This window comes from Jaculus jaculus, chromosome 12 (assembly GCF_020740685.1).
Source record: "Jaculus jaculus isolate mJacJac1 chromosome 12, mJacJac1.mat.Y.cur, whole genome shotgun sequence".
Classification (NCBI taxonomy): domain Eukaryota; kingdom Metazoa; phylum Chordata; class Mammalia; order Rodentia; family Dipodidae; genus Jaculus; species Jaculus jaculus.
In genome coordinates, this window is record NC_059113.1 from 9,985,188 (window position 1) to 10,005,813 (window position 20,626).

The 20,626-nt window shown below is 52.1% G+C and overlaps 1 protein-coding gene across 1 annotated transcript in view; it reads right to left on the minus strand.

The window, feature by feature from the left end:
- Positions 1-19,935, minus strand: part of Lzts1 (leucine zipper tumor suppressor 1) — a 70,864-nt gene extending 50,929 nt beyond the window's left edge. Inside the window, exon 1 of the mRNA XM_045131414.1 lies at positions 19,698-19,935. The gene's annotated coding sequence lies outside the window, so the exon portion shown is untranslated. The remainder of the gene's footprint in view (positions 1-19,697) is intronic.
- Between the last annotated feature and the right edge of the window lie 691 nt (positions 19,936-20,626).

A 20,626-nucleotide genomic window follows, 5' to 3' on the forward strand; every position in this document is an offset into this window, starting at 1 on the left:
TAGCTCAGTTGGTAGAATGTTTGCCTAGAGTGAACAAAGCCCTGAGTTTGACTCTCAGCATCACCTAAGCAGGGTCTGGTGGTACGCTTGTGACCCAAGCACCAAAGAAGGGGCGTCAAGGTTAATGCTTGGGGGGCCGGGGAGCCAGCTCAGTGGTTGAAGGCACTTGCTTGTGGGCCTATTGGCCTGGGTTTGATTTCTCCACCCACCCCCCATGTAAAGCTGGACACAATAGAGTGGCATATAAATCTGGCATTCATTTGCAGTACCAATGGATCCTTACACGCGCATGCACGCACATGCCCTTTTACGAAAAATTTTAGAAAATATGCTTGCAAGGTTAATACTACATAGCAAGTTTGAGGCCAACCTGAGTTACAAGCGACCCTGTTTTAACAAATAAATGAATTAAATAAATAAAACAAAACAAAGACCAATTTCAAAATAAGCAAAAAAGCCGAACACACAATTTGTAAATTAGAGTATGCAAATAGCTAAAAAGGTGCTCGCTATGATTGATCATCATAAAAAACGTAAGCCCAGAGCATGATAAATCGCCTCTAAGAACCAGAAGAGTGGCAAATGAAAAGTGCCGGCGAGGAAGAGGGGCAAGCGATGGGAGTAGAGATGCACTCAGCCCCAGGGGCATGCTGTAGAGGGCATCGAGCTGCGTGGCATCGTTGCACTCCCACACGTGTCCATAAGAAATATTCACAAGTTCACTAACCGACGACCGCTCAGCTCTGTGTGGAAGAGTCCCAGAGTGGCAACTCCTAGGAATCGCAATGCCCATCCTCAGTAGGTTGTATGCGGTGGGGCCCATCGAGGGCACGCCGCAATGAGAATGGCAGAGCAGCCTGACACCACAGCTTGGCCCACCCACAGGGGCGCGCGCAGTGCTCCCCCTGATACCGCTGGGCAGAGAAAAAGTTTGATGTGAGAGTGAGGAAGGACAGGCTGGCAGGAGAACAGACCCGTGTCTAGGCGAATTTTAAAGCTCCCATCTCTGTTTTTGGTTGTGGTTTTGATTGGTCTTAAGTAGCCCAGGCTAGCCCGGCACGGCACTCTCTCGCTAGCCAAGAAGGACCTTGAAGTCCAGATCTTCCATTTTCCTCTCCTAAGTGCTGGGCTTACGGGCACGCACCACCAGGCCCAGCTAATGCTCCCAGCTCTTAGAACAGGTTCTATTTATATTAAAACTGAAAATTTGTCTTTCGTGATTTGCATACATTTCTGTATGTATTTAACACTTTGATACATTTAAAAAGATCCTTTTCTCCTACAAGGGAATTCTTTCTACCTCACTTCCTAGTGAAGAAGGGAAGCTCTGAGAGGACGAGGAACATGTCCTGCTAGCATTATATGAGGGCGACAGGAAGAGCCAGAATCCAAGCCCACCTGCAAGAAGTTCTAGACACTCTCTCCTGACGACACGCAGCCCTAGCTCGGTTCAATCTCCAGCTATCTCCTCACTGGGTTTGGGGTCTTCAAAGGCTGGGACTCCAACTCCCGTGTCTTTGCCGTCAGCACAAGGCTGGTCGCCAGGATGCTCAGTAAGGAGCAGAGAGATCTAAGGCAAAATCTCAATGCTCCTTTTCCCCTCACATCCTCTGCCTTTCCTGGCTCTAAGAGACATCCCGAGCTAACCCTGACTCTTTATTTTTCCTCCCTTGTGCTGAGGATGGACCTCAGGGTTGTGGGCGTGCTAGGCAAGCAAAAGCCCCAACAGGCCCAGCTCAACTCTCCTCTATGCTTGACCCAGCCAGCGCCATCTTCGGGGGGTAAGCAGGTTTCAGAAGGCGGGGAGAGAATGAATGAAGAACGTCTCTTGTGCTGGCTCCTTCCCCCTGCTCAGGCTCCCTCTCCATCAGGCAGGCATGCCAGCCCGCTTGCCACCGCAAGCAGGGTATGGTGTGGGGTAAGCCCAGCCCCCGGCTCCCCCCTCTCCCTGCCCCCAGCGGTCTGTGTTGGGCCTCCTCCATGCAGTCCCAGCCTTGCTAGCTCCTTCCCAAGGAGAAGAGGGAGTGAAGCGTCTGTTTGGCCTGACAGCTCCGCAGAGCCGGGTACAGGGCTGTCTTCCCGTCTCTTCCTCCCCCATACAGCCGGGGAGCCTTCCATCCACCACCAAGATCCAGGGCCTGGATGTTGACTGTTGACTGTATTTTCCCCCCTCCGAAAAGGCTACTATGCAAGAACCTTTATCCACCTCCCACGGGCTCAGGAAGGGGGTCGCTGCTGTCCGCCCCCCCCAAAAAAAAAAAAAAACGGTCAGAAGACTGCGCTTGAGTGGAAGCAGCAGTCCCTGGGTACAGGGCTGGCCCTGAGGTGGCCTTTCCTCCATGGCCTCGGAGAGCGAAGCCTAGCACTTAATCCTGGCCTCCCCCCACCCCAGAGGGGCACTGTTATCACCCCATCTGACAGCTGCAGCTAAGGATGCCTGGGTCTTACAGCAAGCCAGTGTGTCAGGGTTCAAACTCAGACTGTATGATACCAAACACTTGGCTTGGTGACATTGAACTACAGTGTTGGGCTCTGGCTCTAGGCTCAGTGCAGACCCCGCTATGGCCTGTGGTCTCCCCTGCCCCCTGGCCTGTTCTGACAGATTTCCCTGCTCCTGCAGACTCCATCCTGGCCCTGCCTTAGGCCCCTGCCCTCCTTCGCCTCCCCTGGGTCCTTCCCTTCCACTAGGGTCAGTTATAATCCCTTGTAATCCCCTTGCCCTCTGAGCCCTGGGCCCTAGAGCTACCTCTATGAACTTCCATTTTCTGCCGGTAAATGGAAGCTAAATAGTGCCGCCCTCTTTGCAAGGGTTTTGGAATTACTGAGGGAAATCTCATTTGTAAAGGAACGAGGATATAATTAAGAGCTCAATCCATGACAGATTTAAAAGGAAAAACAAAACAAAACATATGGGATCTTGTGTCTCAGGACACAGTGGGAGTGCTGGGGCTAAAATCTTGATATATATTTTTCTCTAGCTTCCCAAGTTGCTAGGGGCCTGGACTGTATTTCTTGCCTTTTGAGATGTGAAAGAACTGAGAACATTTCCATTTGGAACATTCAGAGATTAGATTTAAGGGAAAAAAAAAAGAGAGAGATTAGTATCAAAAGTACATTAGTCTCAAAGATTAGGAGGCATTGTTTGTAGAAACTGCTCTGAAAGGGCCTGGAATTCACTGATCTAACAAATCGATTATAAACTCCCTGCAGACAGGGGGCCTGTCAAGGTCACTGTGGTGTTCCAAGGTCAGACACATAGCATGCCCAGGAGAAAGTTCCAGTGCCTTGTAAAGGTCAGAGCATCCTCAGCTGGGCCGGGATGTCACAGAAGGTCCCTCTATGTCACTGTCTGTTCTGCCCTGAATCTCACCCAGGTAACAGCAGCCCAGCTCTGGGCGACCCTCACCCTCTTCCCTACAGGCACTTCCTCTGCGCCCACCCTGACTTCCTCTTGGGCTGTAGCTGGCACAGTGCTGGCCTCCTCTGTCTCGTCTCCAAGGTGCGCCCTCCATTCTGCTCTCTTCCTGAGGAAGCCTACTCAGGAGCACTTGTGGGTGTCCTTTCCCCCTCCATCCTGGGGCAGGAGGGAGGGCGGAGGGGAAGAATCCAGGGTCCCATTTCACCTTTGCGACTTGGGCCAGAGTAAGTGAGGAGGAAGTAGCTGCTCAGGAGCTGGTTTGCAGCAAGAAGCTACGTTCGGGCTGGAGGGATGGCTTAGCAATTAAGGCGCTTGCCTGCAAAGCCAAAGGACCACGGTTTGATTCCCCAGGACCCACGTAAACCAGATGTACAAGGTGGCGCTTGTGTCTGGAGTTGGTTTTCAGGGGCTGGAGGCCCTGGTGGGCCCATCCTCTCTACCCCCATCTCTTAATCTCTCAAAAAAATTAAAAAAAAATTTAGAAAAACAAAAGAAGCTAGCTTCAGGAGGCACTCCAACACTGGGAATTGAACCTAGGTAATTGTGCATATTAAGCAAATGCCTCACCACGGAGCTACATTCCCAGACTCTTGCCTCTTCAATAACGACTGCCAGACGCTTGAGCCACTTTTTGTGTGGAGCCATGCATGACTTTAGAATTGAACCTGGCTCTGGCAAGGGCCTTTAACCTGAGTCATTTTCCCAGCCCCCCCCCCTTACCCCCAGGCCGTCTCTGTACCCACCCGCACACCTCTCCTCCTTTATTTTCTTTTCAAGGCAGGGTCCCACTCTAGCGCAGGCTGACCTGGAACTCATTCTGTAGTCCCAGGCTGACCAGGAACTCAAAGTGATCCTCCTACCTCAGACTCCCCAGTGCTGGAATTAAAGGTGTGAACCACCACTTCCCGGCTTCTGTATTACTTACTTTGAGACAGGGCTGCACTAAGTTGCCAGGGAAGGTCTTGAGTCACCTCTATATCCCAGGCAGGCCTTGAACTTTTGATCCTCTTGTCCCAGCCTTCTACGTAGCTGGGATTACAGGCCCTACACCTCCAGGCCTCATGGAGGATTCTGTGTCCTGTGTTGCACCTGGCTCATGTGGTATTCTTCTGGCAGAAGAAACCTGCAGTCAGCACTTTTGGACACCAGAGGCCACCTTCAGGACACACCTTTCTATCACCACGTGGAAAAGGATTTGCTCACAGAAAGCCACTATCAGGGAGGAGGAAGGGACCAAGCAGACAGCAGGCTGGTCAAGGGAGGGCTCCCTCCACACTGTCCCTGCCGATTCAGATTCCTGGCCTAGCTGCCTGAGAAGCACACAGGTCTGGGCAAGGCCCAGAGACCAGCGCTACAATTAAACCAGATTCACAATTGGCAGCTTCCAGAAGATTCTCACCCGCCTCCGGGTCCCGCATTGCAGAGCGGGCCGCAGAAACAGCTTGTGGTGGTCATCAAAAAGTGGGGGGGGGGGTACAGGAGAAGACCAGTGGGCTTGCTGCCATCTCTTCATGTTTCCTGTCTTGGGATGCGCCTCTCTTGGGGCCCTTCTGTGTGGAGACATCTTAAGCAGGGACCTCAAGGTAGCAAGCACCAAGATTTTGACTTTTGGCAGGTTTCCCCTGAAAGCAGCCTATGCCAAGGAGAATGGGCCCGATTCCAGGCTTCTCTGGCCTTTCATCACACATTTCCCATCTCTGTCATATGTGGGATCTCTGAAGCCAGGTCAAGTGGGAGTTTAATAGCCCCGCCCCCCCGCAGAGGGCAGCCCTTTGAACTCGGTCCCACAGGTGGGCGGATTCCACTACTGCATAATTTAAGGGGGGGGAGGTTTTGCGGATGCCTGGGGGGAAAGTGCCAGGCCTCTTAAAGTTTCTGAACAGCTTGAGAGATCTTTTCCATCACATCTAGTCCTAGAGATGCTCTGAGAAATGCTCAAGCAGGCCTGAGAAAACACCACAGCATCCTCCTGCAGTTCCCAGGATCCAAGATAGTGCTTCACGGATTCACCCGCGTGCAGGACGGAAGTGACTGTGGTACTCGGACGGTGCAACCGGCAACCACCATCCTCAGATCGGACACTTTCGTAGCTGTACGCCTCCAGGGAAGTCACCTCAACACCGAGACACACCACTGTCTGGGAAAAGTTTTCCTTCACTGGAGGGGGGGGGGGGAGGAAGGCAAAGAAGAGAGGACACTAAGCAGCCTTCCTGGAAGGGGCCTGAAATGCCAACCAGCCTGCTTGCTGTGGGACAATCCCCGTATGTGTCCTTGATAGGGAAAGGGTGTCCCCAATGGGAGCAGCTTTTCCGCAGCCCACTAGGGCTGCCCCACCTTGTGGAGTGCCTATTAAGCAGTGGAAGTCTACCGTACCAGGCCTTCGCCTTCTCCCCACGTGAGGCTCAGCCAGACCTGGGCTCTCGCGTCTGAGCAGCCCCCATCCACTGCACACAGAGAGTGGTATCCTTTTATTTGTTTTCCTTCCTCCCTGATTTCCTCTCCTTAGGTGTTACATAATCCAGAAAAATAAACCAGCTGGGAAAGACATTGGCTTTGAACCGGGAGGAGGAAGGGAGGGGAATAAAGCGAACCCCTTTCCAGCCAGCATGTGCACAAGAGAAAGATCTTCCTCTCTGGACTGTCCATACCCTGCTGGAGATGAGGCTCAGGGTCCTTCCTGAGGTGCAAAGAAGCCTGGGTGTTCTGCACCAGCCATTTCGAGCGAGGGATCCAATCTCAAACCCCGGGCTCCTGCTTAAAGACTAATGTCACTTCACCGGCCCTACATCCTCTCATGGGCTGTCTGTGACTCTAAATGTCAAATAGACAGCAAAGGAAGACCGGGCAACCACAGTGGAAGTGGTTCCTGCCCGTACTGTCCCTTGGCCGGAGTACGTGAGAAGATAGGGAAATCATTGCCACAGGTTACGCAGGCTGAGCCTCACTTTCCTCCTCCTTCAGACTCTCCCCGGAGGGAACCTGACCCCAGTGCTCAGTTTCAGTCCCTCAGAACCAGGAACCAGTGGGAAAGGACAGGCAACTGACATACACAGAGCCACCCGTGTCTCACAGCATTTTTCTTGAGCGATGCCCATCACCATTCTACATGAGGAAACAGTGCGTTTTACCAATGCAAAACCTGGGTTTCAGAGAAGCCAAGTGACCTTTCAGTAGCCAGGATCTGAACCCCATATTTTCTCCTCTAACTCCCCAACTCGTACCCACAAGGGGACACCCTGAGAAGACCTATGCCTCACCTTTAGGCTCATCTGCTTTTCTCTCCTGGCAGCAGCTTCCTGTCCAAGTGAGGGGGATCTCCCCCACACACAGGAAGACCATGGAGTGAGTGGTGGCCGTCACTGAGGAGGACCTCATCCAGGTGCCATGGCATCGTGGGCTCCTTTCCTTGGCTGGTCTGGTGCTTTGCAGAACACAAGGAAAAGCTCTGGGCAGGTGCTTCCAGAGGAAGATGGGCAGGGCGGCCCTGGCACAAGGCTCAGCTTGAGACTCTGCCCACCTCCATCCCGCCTGGCATCAGGACATACCTTGGCCCTTCTGGGAATCCATCCCAGCCTTATAGCTGCTCTGGGTGGGGAGGGAGTGATTTCTTGTGGCTTCCAAGAAGAAGGGACATGGCCCATGTGTCCGGTTACATTAGTAAGTTCTGGGCCCAGTACCTTGACCTTGGGGTTTCTCCCTTCCTGAAACCCCAGCTACCCCAGATGTTTTCAGGCTACACGGGATTTCTGGGAACTAGGAGACAAGGGGTGCAGTAAAAAGAAATCCTAATAGGCCACGCTATATCTAGAAAGCAGACTCGCCATCTTCAGATCTAGTCATGACTCCACAGCTAGATGGCTTCCTCCGCCACGGGTCTGCTCGCTGCCACACGTGGGCCTCCCAGACAGAATGCCCGATTCCCAACCAACAGCACCAGCCCCCCCCCACCCCCAACACAACAGCTCCTGTAAAGTCCACTTCCACACTGCCCACTGTCCCCCCACTCAGCCACCCTCCCACTTCAGCTGTGTGACAATCACAGTAGCGCTCAATTCCTTCTTAAGATCTGAGTCCTTCAGGAAATGTTTGTATGGATTCCATTCTGTTCCTCACAATTATTTCCTCTGCGATGCGCTTGCAGGGTATTGCGGAAGCTGCCCAGCTGGTAAAGGGCTTGCCTAACACGCATGACGCCCTAGGTTTGCTACCCAGCGTCACATAAAACAGAGCGTGGTGGCGCAGACCCTGTAGTCCCAGCACTGGGGAGGCACAAAATACAAAGCAAACCAACCCCCCAAAATGTACTTGAGTATCAGACCGGTGGCATGACCCCACATTGTGAGTTTCTGTTTGCAGCTCCCAGGATCTAGACCCTATTCATCATTCTGTGACTTTAAGAGCGCAATTAAAATAAAAAGAATTTAGCTTGGAAGAGGGGAGGGTCCTAACTGAAACTTCTTGGAGGTGAGTAGATAAAAGACAACAATTTGGGGAACAATTTTTATGGACAAAGAGAGGCATAAAGAGGGGTTACGTACAGACTAGTATTTAGTCACCCATCCAACCCTGGAGTTTGTTTCCATTGCAGAGTATGGGAGATTTCTTCAATGTAGCCTCTTTAGTTCTCTCCTCAACTTGGAACTCTAGACTTGAACCCCAAACTTTTACAGGGCTGCGTAAGAGTGACGCCGCCACTGAGAGAATGTTTCTAAGGCACCAGAGGCCTGCGGGTAACCGTGGAGAACTCAGGAAAGCTGCAAGCCTGACACTCTTCTTCTGGCAGATGAGAAAATGTATTCCAAGGAAAAGCCACACGTCCTGCCCACACCTGCCCACCAGCCACTGCAGCTGCCTGAGCCTTTGAGCAGGGGCAGCTGCCGGCCAGGCGAGGGGAGGAGCAAGGCAGCTGGGGGACTCCTTCCTGGCCTCCTCCAGTAACCAGCTCCCTTGAGGCGCAGGTGGAAGTGGGGGTGGCTCTGCGGAGCTTCATCTGTTTCCCCACCTGCCTGTGGTGCTGCTGGCGCCACCGAGGCGTTGGGGCTGGGGGAATTTGATCAGCAAGGAGCAAGCAGAGAGCCCGGTCTAATCCTCCCTCCCTCCCTCCTCCTTTTGCACTGAGGAGATGGTGGGGGGCGGCAGAGGGGGGAGCCAGCTTATCATCTGAAGGTCGCATCCCCTGAGAGTTCAAAAAACGTCTTCCAAAACACTGCTGCCCCTGACCTCGCTGCTCGGGGGGGGGGGGGGGGGGGGGGGCCGGAGGGACCCAGCTCAAGAATTCCGCACACAGAAGGGATGGGCCTGCCTCTTATGGACCAGCGGAAGGTCAAGGACAGCCTCCAGGCTTATTGTCACTGGCCCTGCAGTTTCTAGTGTCCCTGCCTCCTGAGCTGTGTGTGTGTGTGTGTGTGTGGGGGGGGTTCTGTTCTTCCCATTAACTTCCTGAAGCCCAGAGGTGGGAGGGAAGGATTGGGGGTGAGGGAGGAGGATGCATTGCTCCCAAGCCAGCTCAGGCAGGCAGCGTGTTCCCCTTCCAGCCTCTCCCTGGAGGACCAGACGCGTTATCAGCGACCCAGGGACCTCCTTCCAAGGTCGCTCTGCCCGCCCTCATGAGGTCACTGCTACTTGACCTGACATGTGACTGTCCAGCTCCTATCAGTCTCAGTGGTGTGCCAAGCCACCGGAGGTGCCATGGTGGGCATCCCATGCTTTGGGGAAGATAACCAAAGAGCCATCTGTACCAGGCCAGCGGGTCTGAGCTTCTGTCTACTCGATTGCACTAACCCTTGCCGTTCTTGAAGCCTCACGGAGATGGTGAGTTGAGACCGTGCATGTCTGCAGCTCGTGTCCCCGCGGCTCACTTGCCCGAGTTCCATCTTCTCTGACACCTGGGCGGCACAGAGACACCCAAAGAGGCACGGCAGGTCTCACCACCCCCAAGGTCGGCCACCTGGGGCTGAGTCCAGGCTGTCCCCAGGGCCTGGAGCTATACACTCTCTCTCTCATTTATACGAGGGGGGTAGGGCAGAATGAGGCGAAAAGCTCAACCCTATTACGTAGGGACAGATGTTCAATAGGTGACAAGTACATGCTGTAGCAGTCAAGGAACAGACAGTCACGGGGGGGGGGGGGGGGGGTGGGCAGAGCCTTCTCTCCCCAGGCCTCTCATGTCCTTCCCTCCTTGTAGGCCAGCCACGGGTAGCCCCTCAGGCATGTGAGGATGCCCGTGTTACTTCTCCCTCACCGGGCACTGCCCCACCCCTGTGTCACTGGGGTCCCCAGAGAAAGGTGCTGTGGGGAGATCCGGCTGTATTTCCCTGCCCCCTTTCTTCCCTCTCTCCCCTCTCCCTGCGCGTCTACACTCAATTCTCTCTCTTAACTGCAGGAATATAATGTTCGGCTGCCTTTACACCCACTCTGAATGCTGCCAGCGAATAATGACTAAGGTGGTGGGTGGAAGTACAGCAAGTTGAGACCAATTTAGCAGTCCAGGGTGCCAGGAGGAGGGTGATCTAGCAGCAAACGGCTTTGCCACAAGCACGGGGAGCGAAGCTGTCCCCAAAGCCATCAGGCCAGAGAGCCAAGTACACAGCCCTGCCCTGAGGGCCCGGTGCAGGGGCTGCATCAGCCACCGGGGAGCGGTCTTCCGCGAGACAGACACACGGAGTTCAGGAGCAAAAGGCCACTACCCCCCCCCCCCACCGACCCCAGCCTCAGTTGCAGTTTGGACAACCCACGAAGGGTCTCTTTCTCGTATGCCCCTCAAGGTGGGAGTGAGCCTCACCTAGACCTGTCCCTCCCTTTCATGGGTCTGCAGTTATGACGGGCTCCTAGACATCCAAAACGACTCTGAGCATAGTAGAAATTTGGGTTCTGGGGTTTTGGGGGAGTGGGCTGTTTGTGAACATCTCGGATCATGCCACAGGTAGGCCAGCCTAGGAAGACAGGAGCGTAGGACTTGGAGTCCTGAGATGTTGGGAGTCGCTGCCGAAGGTTTGTGTCTCGGAGAAGTGCTTACGCGCGCATGCAAGGCCATCATCACGGGGAACACAGAGCAGGGAAGGAACGATGGAGAGGATGCATGAACTGGGTGTATGGACGTGTGCACATGTCCTGGTGGCCACCCAAGGGCAGTTACGTCCTCCACAGTGATTAAGTGAACAGAAGCACTCGGCAGTCTGCACAGGGCAGCTCCTTGCTGCTCTTGTTCCAAGTAGCGGACACGGCCACATGACATCTGTCCAGGCGCCAATCTGGCCTGTCGCTTAGTAAGAAACATCACCCCTCTGCTGGACTGATGAGGACAATTAATTAGCTAACAAATACATTCCCTCTGTGTTTGTGTGTCTCCTTCTTCACTGTCCTGTGCCCCCTCCTTCCCGCGAAACACCATCCAGCCTCATCCAAGGGGCTTTGGGGAGGACTTCTGTAGATAATCCCTGAAGTGTGGCTTCCATACACTGTGTAGGTTCCCAGCAAAGAGGGTGGTATCCAGTTTTATCCAGGGAACTCAGCTATTGTGGCCGAGGTGAGATAGATCAGAAGGTAACTCCAGTGACATGCTGTCCGTTCAGCTCACGTGAAGGCACCCTGTGCTCTAAATTCTAAGTGGACTATACCAGTGAGCTTCATGACCTGGCTGACTATACAGAGAGAATTAACATGATGATAGCATCTCGTTTCGTGCAGCAGTCCAGGCTAGATCTGTATTCTCTATGTAATGGAAGATGCTTCTGAACACCCAATCTTCTTAGGTACACCTCCTGAGCACTGGGGCGGCAGACATGCACCATCACACCCGGCTTCCACAGTACTGAGGACTGGAAATGCTCTACAACTGAGCTACCTCCCCGGCCTCTAAACATTCTTGTTTTGAGACGGTATCTCACTCTGTAGCCAGGCTGTTCTGCAGTCATCTAGACCAGGCTGGTCTTGAACTCATGGAGTTCCGCTAGCCTAAGCCTCCCGACTGCTGGGATTATAGGCACGAGTCACTACGCTTTCCCTCTTAATCATTCTTTAAAGCAAACCTCAAATAGACATTCCATTGCCTGAGATACCTCCTGGTTTTTTTGAACTTAACTTTTGAAAAATTTTAAAGTATATACATGCATACATATGTATGTGTGTGTGTATATATATATACATATATATATATATATATATATACACACACACACATACATACATGTATCTGTCTATTTATATCTATATATGTATATATATCGAAGTGCTTAGGGATAAAGAAGACACAGCAAACCTAAAGAAAATTCCAAAGCCATTGTCATCTTTGATTTACAATAATTATGAGAGGCTGAGGAAATGGCTCAGTGGTTAAAGTCATGCTCTAGTAAAGTCTGTTGGCCTGGGTTTAATTCACCCACATAAAAATGAATGCAGGGCTGGAGAGATGGCTTAGCGGTTAAGCGCTTGCCTGTGAAGCCTAAGGACCCCGGTTCGAGGCTTGGTTCCCCAGGTCCCACGTTAGCCAGATGCACAAGGGGGCGCACGCGTCTGGAGTTCGTTTGCAGAGGCTGGAAGCCCTGGCGCGCCCATCCTCCCTCTCTCCCTCTATCTGTCTTTCTCCCTGTTTCTGTCACTCTCAGATAAATAAATAAAAAAATGAACAAAAAAAAATGAATGCAAAGTGGCACATGCATCTATACACACATAAAGAAAGAAAGAAAAAAATTTAAATGAATTACAATAACTGAGCTCTAATAATTTCTTTTAGGTGTTTTTTTTTTTTTTTTGTGGTTTTTTGTTTTTTTTTTGAGGTAGGGTCTCATTCTAGCCCAGGCTTACCTGGAACTCACTCTGTAGCCTGAGGCTGGCCTTGAACTCACAATGATTCTCCTACCTCTGACTCCCAAGTGCTGGATTAAAGGCATGTACCACCACATCTGATTTTTTTTTTTCTGTCTCTTTTTAAACTTTTTATTTACTTATTTGAGAGGAGAGAGAGGGAGAGGATGGGCATGTCAGGGCCTCTGAAAATGAACTTCAGACGCATGCGCTGCCTTGTGCATCTGGTTTATGTGGGTCCTGGGGAATCGAACCTTGGTCCTTTGGCTTTGCAGGCAAGTGCCTTAACCACTAAGCCATTTCTCCACCTCCCTTTTAAGCTAATTTTTTTTGGTGGGGGAGCTCTTATTAAAAACATAACTTTCTTCTGCTTATTAGGCCCCTGTCAATACCTTAAGGAGACAATCTATTTAATTAATAAGATCCAGGAATGGGATTGTACCTTAGTAGTAAAATAAAAATTTTATTTATTTATTTATTTATTGAAGCAGGGTCTCACTGTGAAGCCCAGGCTGACCTTGAACTAAGGATGATCCTCTTACCTCAACCAAATGCTAGGGTTACAAGCATGAGCCGCCACACCTGGCTGGTCAAATACACTCCTAGCAATTGCAATGCTTTGGGTTCTATCCACATACCCTCTACAAATGAAAGAAAGGAAAGGAGCAAGAGAGGTAAAGAGGAGAGGGGAGGGAGGAAAAAGAAAGGAAAGGAAAAAGGAAGAAGGAACAGAGGAAGGGGAAAGAGAGAGTAGAGGAGGAAAGGGAAGGATAAGAGAGGAATGGGAAAGAAAAGGGCTGAGGCTGTTTGCAAAGCCTAATGGCCTGGGTTTGATCCCCCAGAACCCATGTAAAGCCAGATGCACAAAGTGGTGCATGTGTCTGGAGTTGGCAGTACGGGAGGCTCTGGCGCAGCCATACTCATTTTCCTCTCTCTCTCATAAATAAATTTAAATAAAGTAAAAAAAGAAAAATCAATAAGGGGCTGGAGGAACGGTTTAGCAGTTAATATGCTTGTCAGCAAAACCAAGGAATCCAGGTTCAACTCTCCAGTACCCACATAAAGCCATATGCACAAGGTGGCCCATTTGTCTGGAGTTTGTTTGTAGTGGCTAGAGGCCTTGGCATGCCCATTTGCTCTCTCAGATAAGTAAATAAATATATAAAAATATTTTTAAATATAATGCCCAATGACCTGGTAATTACAGAGCCACTGGGACCCGGGTCAGTTGGGTTCAAGTCTCCGTGTTATTCTGAAAGTCCTGAGTGAGACCCTTTACCTGTGACAGGTTCGGTTACCTCCCGTGACACGCGGCAGCAGAAATCTACTCAAGTGAAGTGTCAATGATAACAGTAAGTCCCCTTTTAATGTGTCAAGTCCCAGGCTAGCTAGTCTAACGGAACCTGTGAGCCCTAGATTTAGTGAGAAACCTTGTTTCAAAAAAGTAAAGTGGGGGCTGGAGAGATGGCTTAGCGGTTAAGCGCTCGCCTATGAAGCCTATGGACCCCGGTTCGAGGCTCGATTCCCCAGGACCCACGTGAGCCAGATGCACAAGGGGGCGCACGTGTCAGGAGTTCGTTTGCAGAGGCTGGAAGCCCTGGCGCGCCCATTCTCTCTCTCTCCCTCTATCTGTCTTTCTCTCTGTGTCTGTTGCTCTCAAATAAGTAAATAAAAAATGAACAAAAAAATTATAATTCTGGAAAGCCTAGACCCATTCAATAGTAAAGTGAAGCCTACAGTGGTAAATGCCTATAGCCCCTGCAATAGGATGGAGGAAGCAGCAGGATCAAGAGTTTAAGGTTGGGATGAAGAGATGGCTTTAGCGGTTAAAGCACTTGTTGGTAAAGCCAAAGGATCCAGGTTCGATTCCCTAGTACCCATGTAAGCCAGAGGCACAAGGTGGCACAAGTGTCCGAAGTTTGTTTGCAGTGGCTAGGGGCGCTGGCACACAAGTTCTCTCTTCCTTTATCTCTCCCTCTTTCCCCGTCTGTCTCCCAAATAAGTGAACAAATAAAATTTATATTGGAAAAAGAGTTCAAGGTCAACTTTGGTTATATAGAAATTCAAGGTAAAATGGACTATGTGAGACCCTGTTTCAAAACAAATAAAGACCCAAAACAAAACAAACAAATCAACTAACTAATTAAAGGTACAAGCTACTTAAAGGTTTTCAAGCGGCTGGATACTTTTTGGCAGGACTCCAGAACTCCCTAATCACTCCTGGAGAGTTGGCAGACAGGGCCCAGCAGAAGCTTGATGTGGAAGACACAGGATGGACGCTGAAGCCTATAGGGGCAGCTCTGCCAACACTTAGAGGGGCTCCACTGGCCAATGAGCCACTGGCTGGAGGCAGCAGCAGAGGTGAGGGAGGGAGCTACAGCCCAGTTTTCATTCATCAGCTCTGTCTGGAAGGAGGTAACAGGGTCCCCCAATGGACTGGCTTTCTTGCAAGAGACAGCCCCATCTCCTGGGCTCTCGGCCTGCGTCTTGGGGTTCTGACATCTAGCTGTAGCTTTATCTGCTCGTCCGGGATGAGGTCCCGACCACTTCCCCTCGGTGTCTCCAGCTCACCTCCTTCTGGCTGCGCAGCTGCTGTATTAACGCGCACGTGATTCCCGTTTCAGTGCCCATGTCACCGATTCACAAGTGCTTATTCCTCGTTCCAACTGTCACGACAGCTTTTAGCCTCAATGTAGCATTTCACCTCAAAATAAAATCACCCCGCTCCCTAGCAACTCACATGGACAGGACTTTTCATAAATAATGAAATGGGAGCTGGGGACATGGTCAGTTGGTAGAGTGTTTGCCAAGCACCCGGGAAGCCCTGGGTATGACCCCCAGTATCCCCTAAATTGTGTGTGGTTGCCCCACCCTTGTACTCTTAGAAAATAAAATAGTGAAATACAGGTTTTCAATTTTTGATTGTTTGTTTTTTGGTTTTCAGAGATAGGGTCTCACTCTAGTGCAAGCTGACCTGGAATTCACTATGTAGTCTCAGGGTGGCCTTGAACTCATGGTGATCCTCCTACCTCTGCCTCCCGAGTGCTGGGATTAAAGGCATGCACCACCACGTCCGGCCAAGTTTTCAACTTTGAGTTACAATTTTTGAAAGGAAAACTAAAGTGACCATGGAAAGCTAAGAGCACATGTGGCCAAAAAAAATAAATAAATAAAATAAAAATTAAAATAAAGCGAGGGAGAGAGAGAGAGAGAATAGAGGATGGAAAGAGCTTAGGGAAACAGCCATAGCCTGGGAGAAAGCATGGCCAAATCCATTGCACGCCCCTTCCCCAGAGCAGGGTCAGTCCAAACTGCAGCAGCAGAGAGATTCCGTCAAAAACAAACTCAAAGAGCTAAGAAAGATGTCAGTGGCCTGCCACTTGATATCTCCCTGTTGGTGACAAAGTCTCCAGCCACTTGGATACTTCTTTGTCGGTAACTCCCACCTCCCCCTCAACCCGCCCCCAGCGGGCCACTGCCCTGGAACTGTCATCCCCCTGAGCTCCAGTGCACAAGCCTAAATCTCCCCTCCTCCAACTGCCCTGTGGGCTGATGGATGTGGAGATGGGAGTTAATGGGGCGAGGGTCCCCTTAGTCACAAGCAGAACTGTTGGAGGCAAGGCCTGGCGTAGAGCAGCCCTGTCTAGACATAAGGTCTTCTAACACAGCAAGGGAAGTGAGAGGTCGCGTGAGAGGCATCTGCCACTCGGAGAAGAGCTCTCAGCCAGCGCTCGCTCCGTTTCTCTCCCATCACTAAGGGCCTATTCCAAGCAGCCAGGCACAAACTGAGCTGAGAATCTGTGGCACCTTCTCTGCCTCTGGAACTCCCGGTGTGAGGGGAGCACTGATTGGCAGTAGGGGCTCCGAGGCAGGCACTGGATGAGGACTTAAGGAAATCACAGGGTGAGCGTCCCGGCGTTTCTCGGTGGTCCGACCCACGGCGCAAGCAGAGATGGGCGTGTAGTATTATGGTGCCTGGCTATCATGCCTGAGGCCCTGGGTTCCATGTGCTACACAAACCCAAACTACCAGCCAGGGCTGGGAAGAAGGCTCAGTGGTTAAAGGAACTTGCTTGCCAAGCCCTACAGCCTGGGCTTGCTTCCCCAGCACCCACGTAAATCCAGACAAACAAAGAGAAGCATGAGTCTGGAGTTCATCTGCAGCAGCAAGAGGCACCAGTCCGCCCATGCTCTCATCCTCCCTTCCTCCCTCCCTTTCTCCCTACCAAATAACCTAAACCTTGGTGTAAACTGGAGCTAGTTATAGGGAAAAAAGGTGTGGGGCACAGCAAGGATATCTGGCACAGAAAAAACAATGTGCTAATACGTTTCAAGGTAGTAGGAGATGGCGGAAGTACCAGAGTCTATAGTCTACTGACAGGAGTTCAAATCCTTGACCATCTGTCTACCAGTTACCTAACTTTCCTCTGCTGGTATCCACGCATGGAGCTGCAATGAGAATTAAAGGACATAATGGATAAAAAGTACTGACCATACACTAAGTAGATGGTATGAAGTCATATTACAATAGGATCCACACACTAGGCAACCACAGGTTCTCCTTATTATTATCTTGTGCGTGTGTGGTTTATCAAGGTAGAGTCTCGCTCTAGTCCAGGCTGACGTGGAATTCACTATGTATTCTCAGGGCACCCTGGAACTCACGGCGATCCTCCGACCTGTGCCTCTCGAGTGCTGCGATTAAATGTATGCACAACCAGCCTTTATCATTTGTTTTCTGTTTTTTTGAGATAGGGTCTCACATAGTTCAGGCTGGCCTTGAACTCCCTATGTAGCCAAGATCATGAACTTTTGATCCTCCTGCTGTTTCTGCCTCCCAGGTGCTGAGGAAGGTGTTAGAGGTGTGTGGTTTGGTGTGGTACTGAGGTTCAAACCCAGGACCTCATGCGTGACAGGCAAGCACTATCAACTGAGCAACATCCGTTGCCTACTTTACTCACCTCTGGGTTTCACTGCTAGGGCCCAGAGCCTGGCATTTGGTAGCAGCTAATAAAGATGAACGTTGAGGGCTGGGGAAATGGCTCAAAGGTTAAAAGTGCTTGCTTGCAAAGCCTGCTGACTTGTGTTCAATTCTACAGTACACACATAAAGCCTGAGTGAGGCACAAAGTGATGCATGCATGCATCTGGAGTTTGTTTGTGGTGGCAAGGGCCCCTGATGTGCCTTCGCTCTCTTAAATAAGTAAAAATCCTCTTTTCATTTTCTTTTTTCCAGGTAGGGTCTTGCTCTAGCCCCGGCTGATGTGGAATTCACTGTGTAATCTCAGGGTGGCCTCGAACTAATGGCAATCCTCCTACCTCTGCCTCCTGAGAGTGCTGGGATTAAAGGCATGAGGCACCACTCCCAGCTAATAAAAATATTTTTAAAAGAAAATGAATGTTGAACAAACACCAAAGCACAGGATTAAAAAGGCACTCACATCTGGTTAGACACCATCTACTTCTCACCCCTCCATGCATACATCTGGATTCAACACTGCCTGGCAGTGCCCTCACACTCTCAGAGCATGGCAACGCCACCCCCCCCCCACACACCCCAGCCAGCCTGCTCCACCTAGTACATTCCTACAGAAGCCCCCTCACCGTCTACTGGGGCGCGCACACAGGCAGGCAAGGGCAACGCCTTCGTCCACGTAATGCCCCGGCTGCACTGCTAGAGCACGTTTACCTTGCAATGTGCACAGAAGCCACTAGAAATGTCGAACAACCATCTTGAGCAAATGTCCCACCCTCCCTCTCCCTGGCATGGAGACCCCCTGGAAAGGCACCCTTCTTTCTTTTCCCACTGCTTTCCTCTCCTCTCACATCCAGCAGTCAGTGTTCCGCACTCACACCCAGCCAGCTAAGGCCTATTTCTTGGGCCTCATTAATGCCTGACTTGGCTCCCATTAAGCTGTGGGACCTCAATTTCTTCACTGGTAGACACAAAGACTAAAATCCTGTCTCCTGCCAAGCCGGTAGTTATGCAGTGAGGATAGAGGAGATAACAAATGAGATAACGTCTCTGATGTACAGAAAGTGGTCAGAAGAAAGGACTGGATAAATGCAAGGTGTAGGGCCACACCTGATTAGGGTGTATGCTCTGCCCACAGACTCCTGCCCACACTCTGCCCTTCGCCAACCCTGAACACAAATTCGCTTCGCCTCTGGAAATTCCAGCTCTAATACCCACACACATACACCCTTCAGACGCCCCCATTTTACCCTCTGCCTGCGTGCACAAAATTGTTTTTGAACTTAAGAGGAAGCTCAGGTTACAAGCCCTCAAATGCCCCACCTGCAGCCTCCTCTCCAAGGTCTGGGTGCTGGAAGGATTGCAAGCTTATCTCCCCCTCTCCCTCTCTCTCTCTCTCTCTCACGCGGCTCTGAGTCTCCAGCAGGCTGTGCTTGCAGCAGAGGTGGGGGACTCTTAGGTGGGGAGGCTGGTGGGGGGCAGTCCAGAACTTGGCGCCTCCCCACTAGCTGGGGAGAACGGCTGACAGCAGGCAGAACAACGCTTGCCTGCTCAGATCTCCAAGCATCTTTTGGAAGCAACTGGGCAGCACTTTCCCAGGCCTGGCACCCCGTGGGCGACACAGGACACTCATCTACTCCACAGTCCAATCCCTTCCACCTGGGCTGGAAAAAGAAACATCACCAGGCCCTTGATGGTTCAGGCACCTGCCTGTTGCTTTGGAGTTAATCCTGTAGCATGGCAGGATGGGGAAGGAGCGAACCAGGCATGTGACTGAGGGTGTGTGTGTGTGTGTGTGTGTGTGTGTATGTGAGCGCACGTGTGTGTGTCTTTGCCTGCATTTCTGAATTGCACACCCAGGACTGGCCTCGGGTCCTGCAGCCCCAGAGCGGGTCACTTAGCCACACACCCCTTATCCCGTCAGGGAGACACTGCAAGCTTCTAACTTGCATCGGGCTCCTCTCGGCCAGGGGCCCTGCGGACACCACGCGCTCCAAAGTTCCAGCCGGCAAAGTTCACTGGTTAGTCAGTCCCCAACTGTTTTAACTCTTTCTGGAGCTGGGCGTGGGGTGGGGGGGGGGAGAGGCTGAGGGCACACACACTTCCTCATCTCCCAATTCCTCCCCTCTGTCACCCATGTCACCTAACACAAGATCAGGTCCAGGGCTGGGAAAAGTAGATGAAGCCCCGCGTTGAGACATAGGACAAAGACAGAAGGACTGACGGACACGCACATCCTCTCCTCCGGGCCGGGTCCAGATCAGCAGCAATCGCGGTGACAGAGGCGCGGGGTGGGGAAAAGAGATCCCTGACTGTTGCAAGCAGAGACAAAGACTCCAAGACAGACGCCAACACAGACACACAAAGACCGACGGACGCACGCACCGACTGGCACGCTGCGGTGGGGTTGGGTAATGGGGGGGAGCGCAGCTTGGCCGGGCGCTGGGCACCGGGCACGGCCGGAGACACTTAGCAAGATCCCGGTTCCCCGGGCGGCATCTTACCTGCTCCCGGGCGCCTCCGGGCTGGTGGCAGATTTTTGGTTTTTTTTTTTTTTTTTTCCCCAGTGCGGTGTGTTCCTGTTTCTCTCTTTTATTTATTTATTGTTATTATTATTATTATTATTATTATTTTGCTTCCAGCGCCCGCTGAGCCAGGCGGGTCCCTCTGCCCGGGGCCACAGGCGCGCAGCAGTCGGCGGCTGCAGCGGAGAAACTTTGGTCCGCGGCGCCGGTCCGCAGCCGCCCGCCGCCAGGCTCTCTGCGCGCCGGCCTGGGCGCGGGGTCCGGGGCGGGGCGGGGTCCGGGGCGGGGCGGGGCGGGGCCAGCGCCGGCGCCGCTCATTGGCCAGCGCCGCCCGAGGCCCGCTCCCCGGCGCCCCGCGGCCTTTGTTCCCCGGCTGACAGCTGGAGCTGCTCCGGCCTCCCCGGCTGCGGTGCGGGGCGGTGCGCCCTGCGGCCGGCGCGAGTCCCGCTTCCCCGGTGCGTGCGCTCCCGCTTCCATCGGACCGCACCCGGGGCGGGGACGGCGGGGGTCCTGGCTGGCCGCCTCTCCCCTACTCCGCCTTCTCCCCAGCCTGCGCCGCCGCACCATGCCTGCCATTCATGACGCGCGTTCTGCTCTCCCCAGGCTTTCCCTTAAGCATCCTCTCGCCGGATCCTTCTCTCGGGAGGGCTCTCCTTCCCCATCTTTCTTCTTTTATTAATTTTTTAAATTAATTATTAACTTATTTATTTTTGGTTTTTCGAGGTAGGGGCTCACTCCAGCTCTGGCTGACCTGGAATTCACTATGTAGTCTCAGGGTAGCCTCGAACTCTCGGCGACCCTCCTTACCTCTGCCACTCCCCTGCTGAGAACCTACCATCATGCAGGGCTTCCCCATCTTTTCTGTCTCTTACTAGTCTGCTGTCTCCGTTATTATTTCCCTACCCACC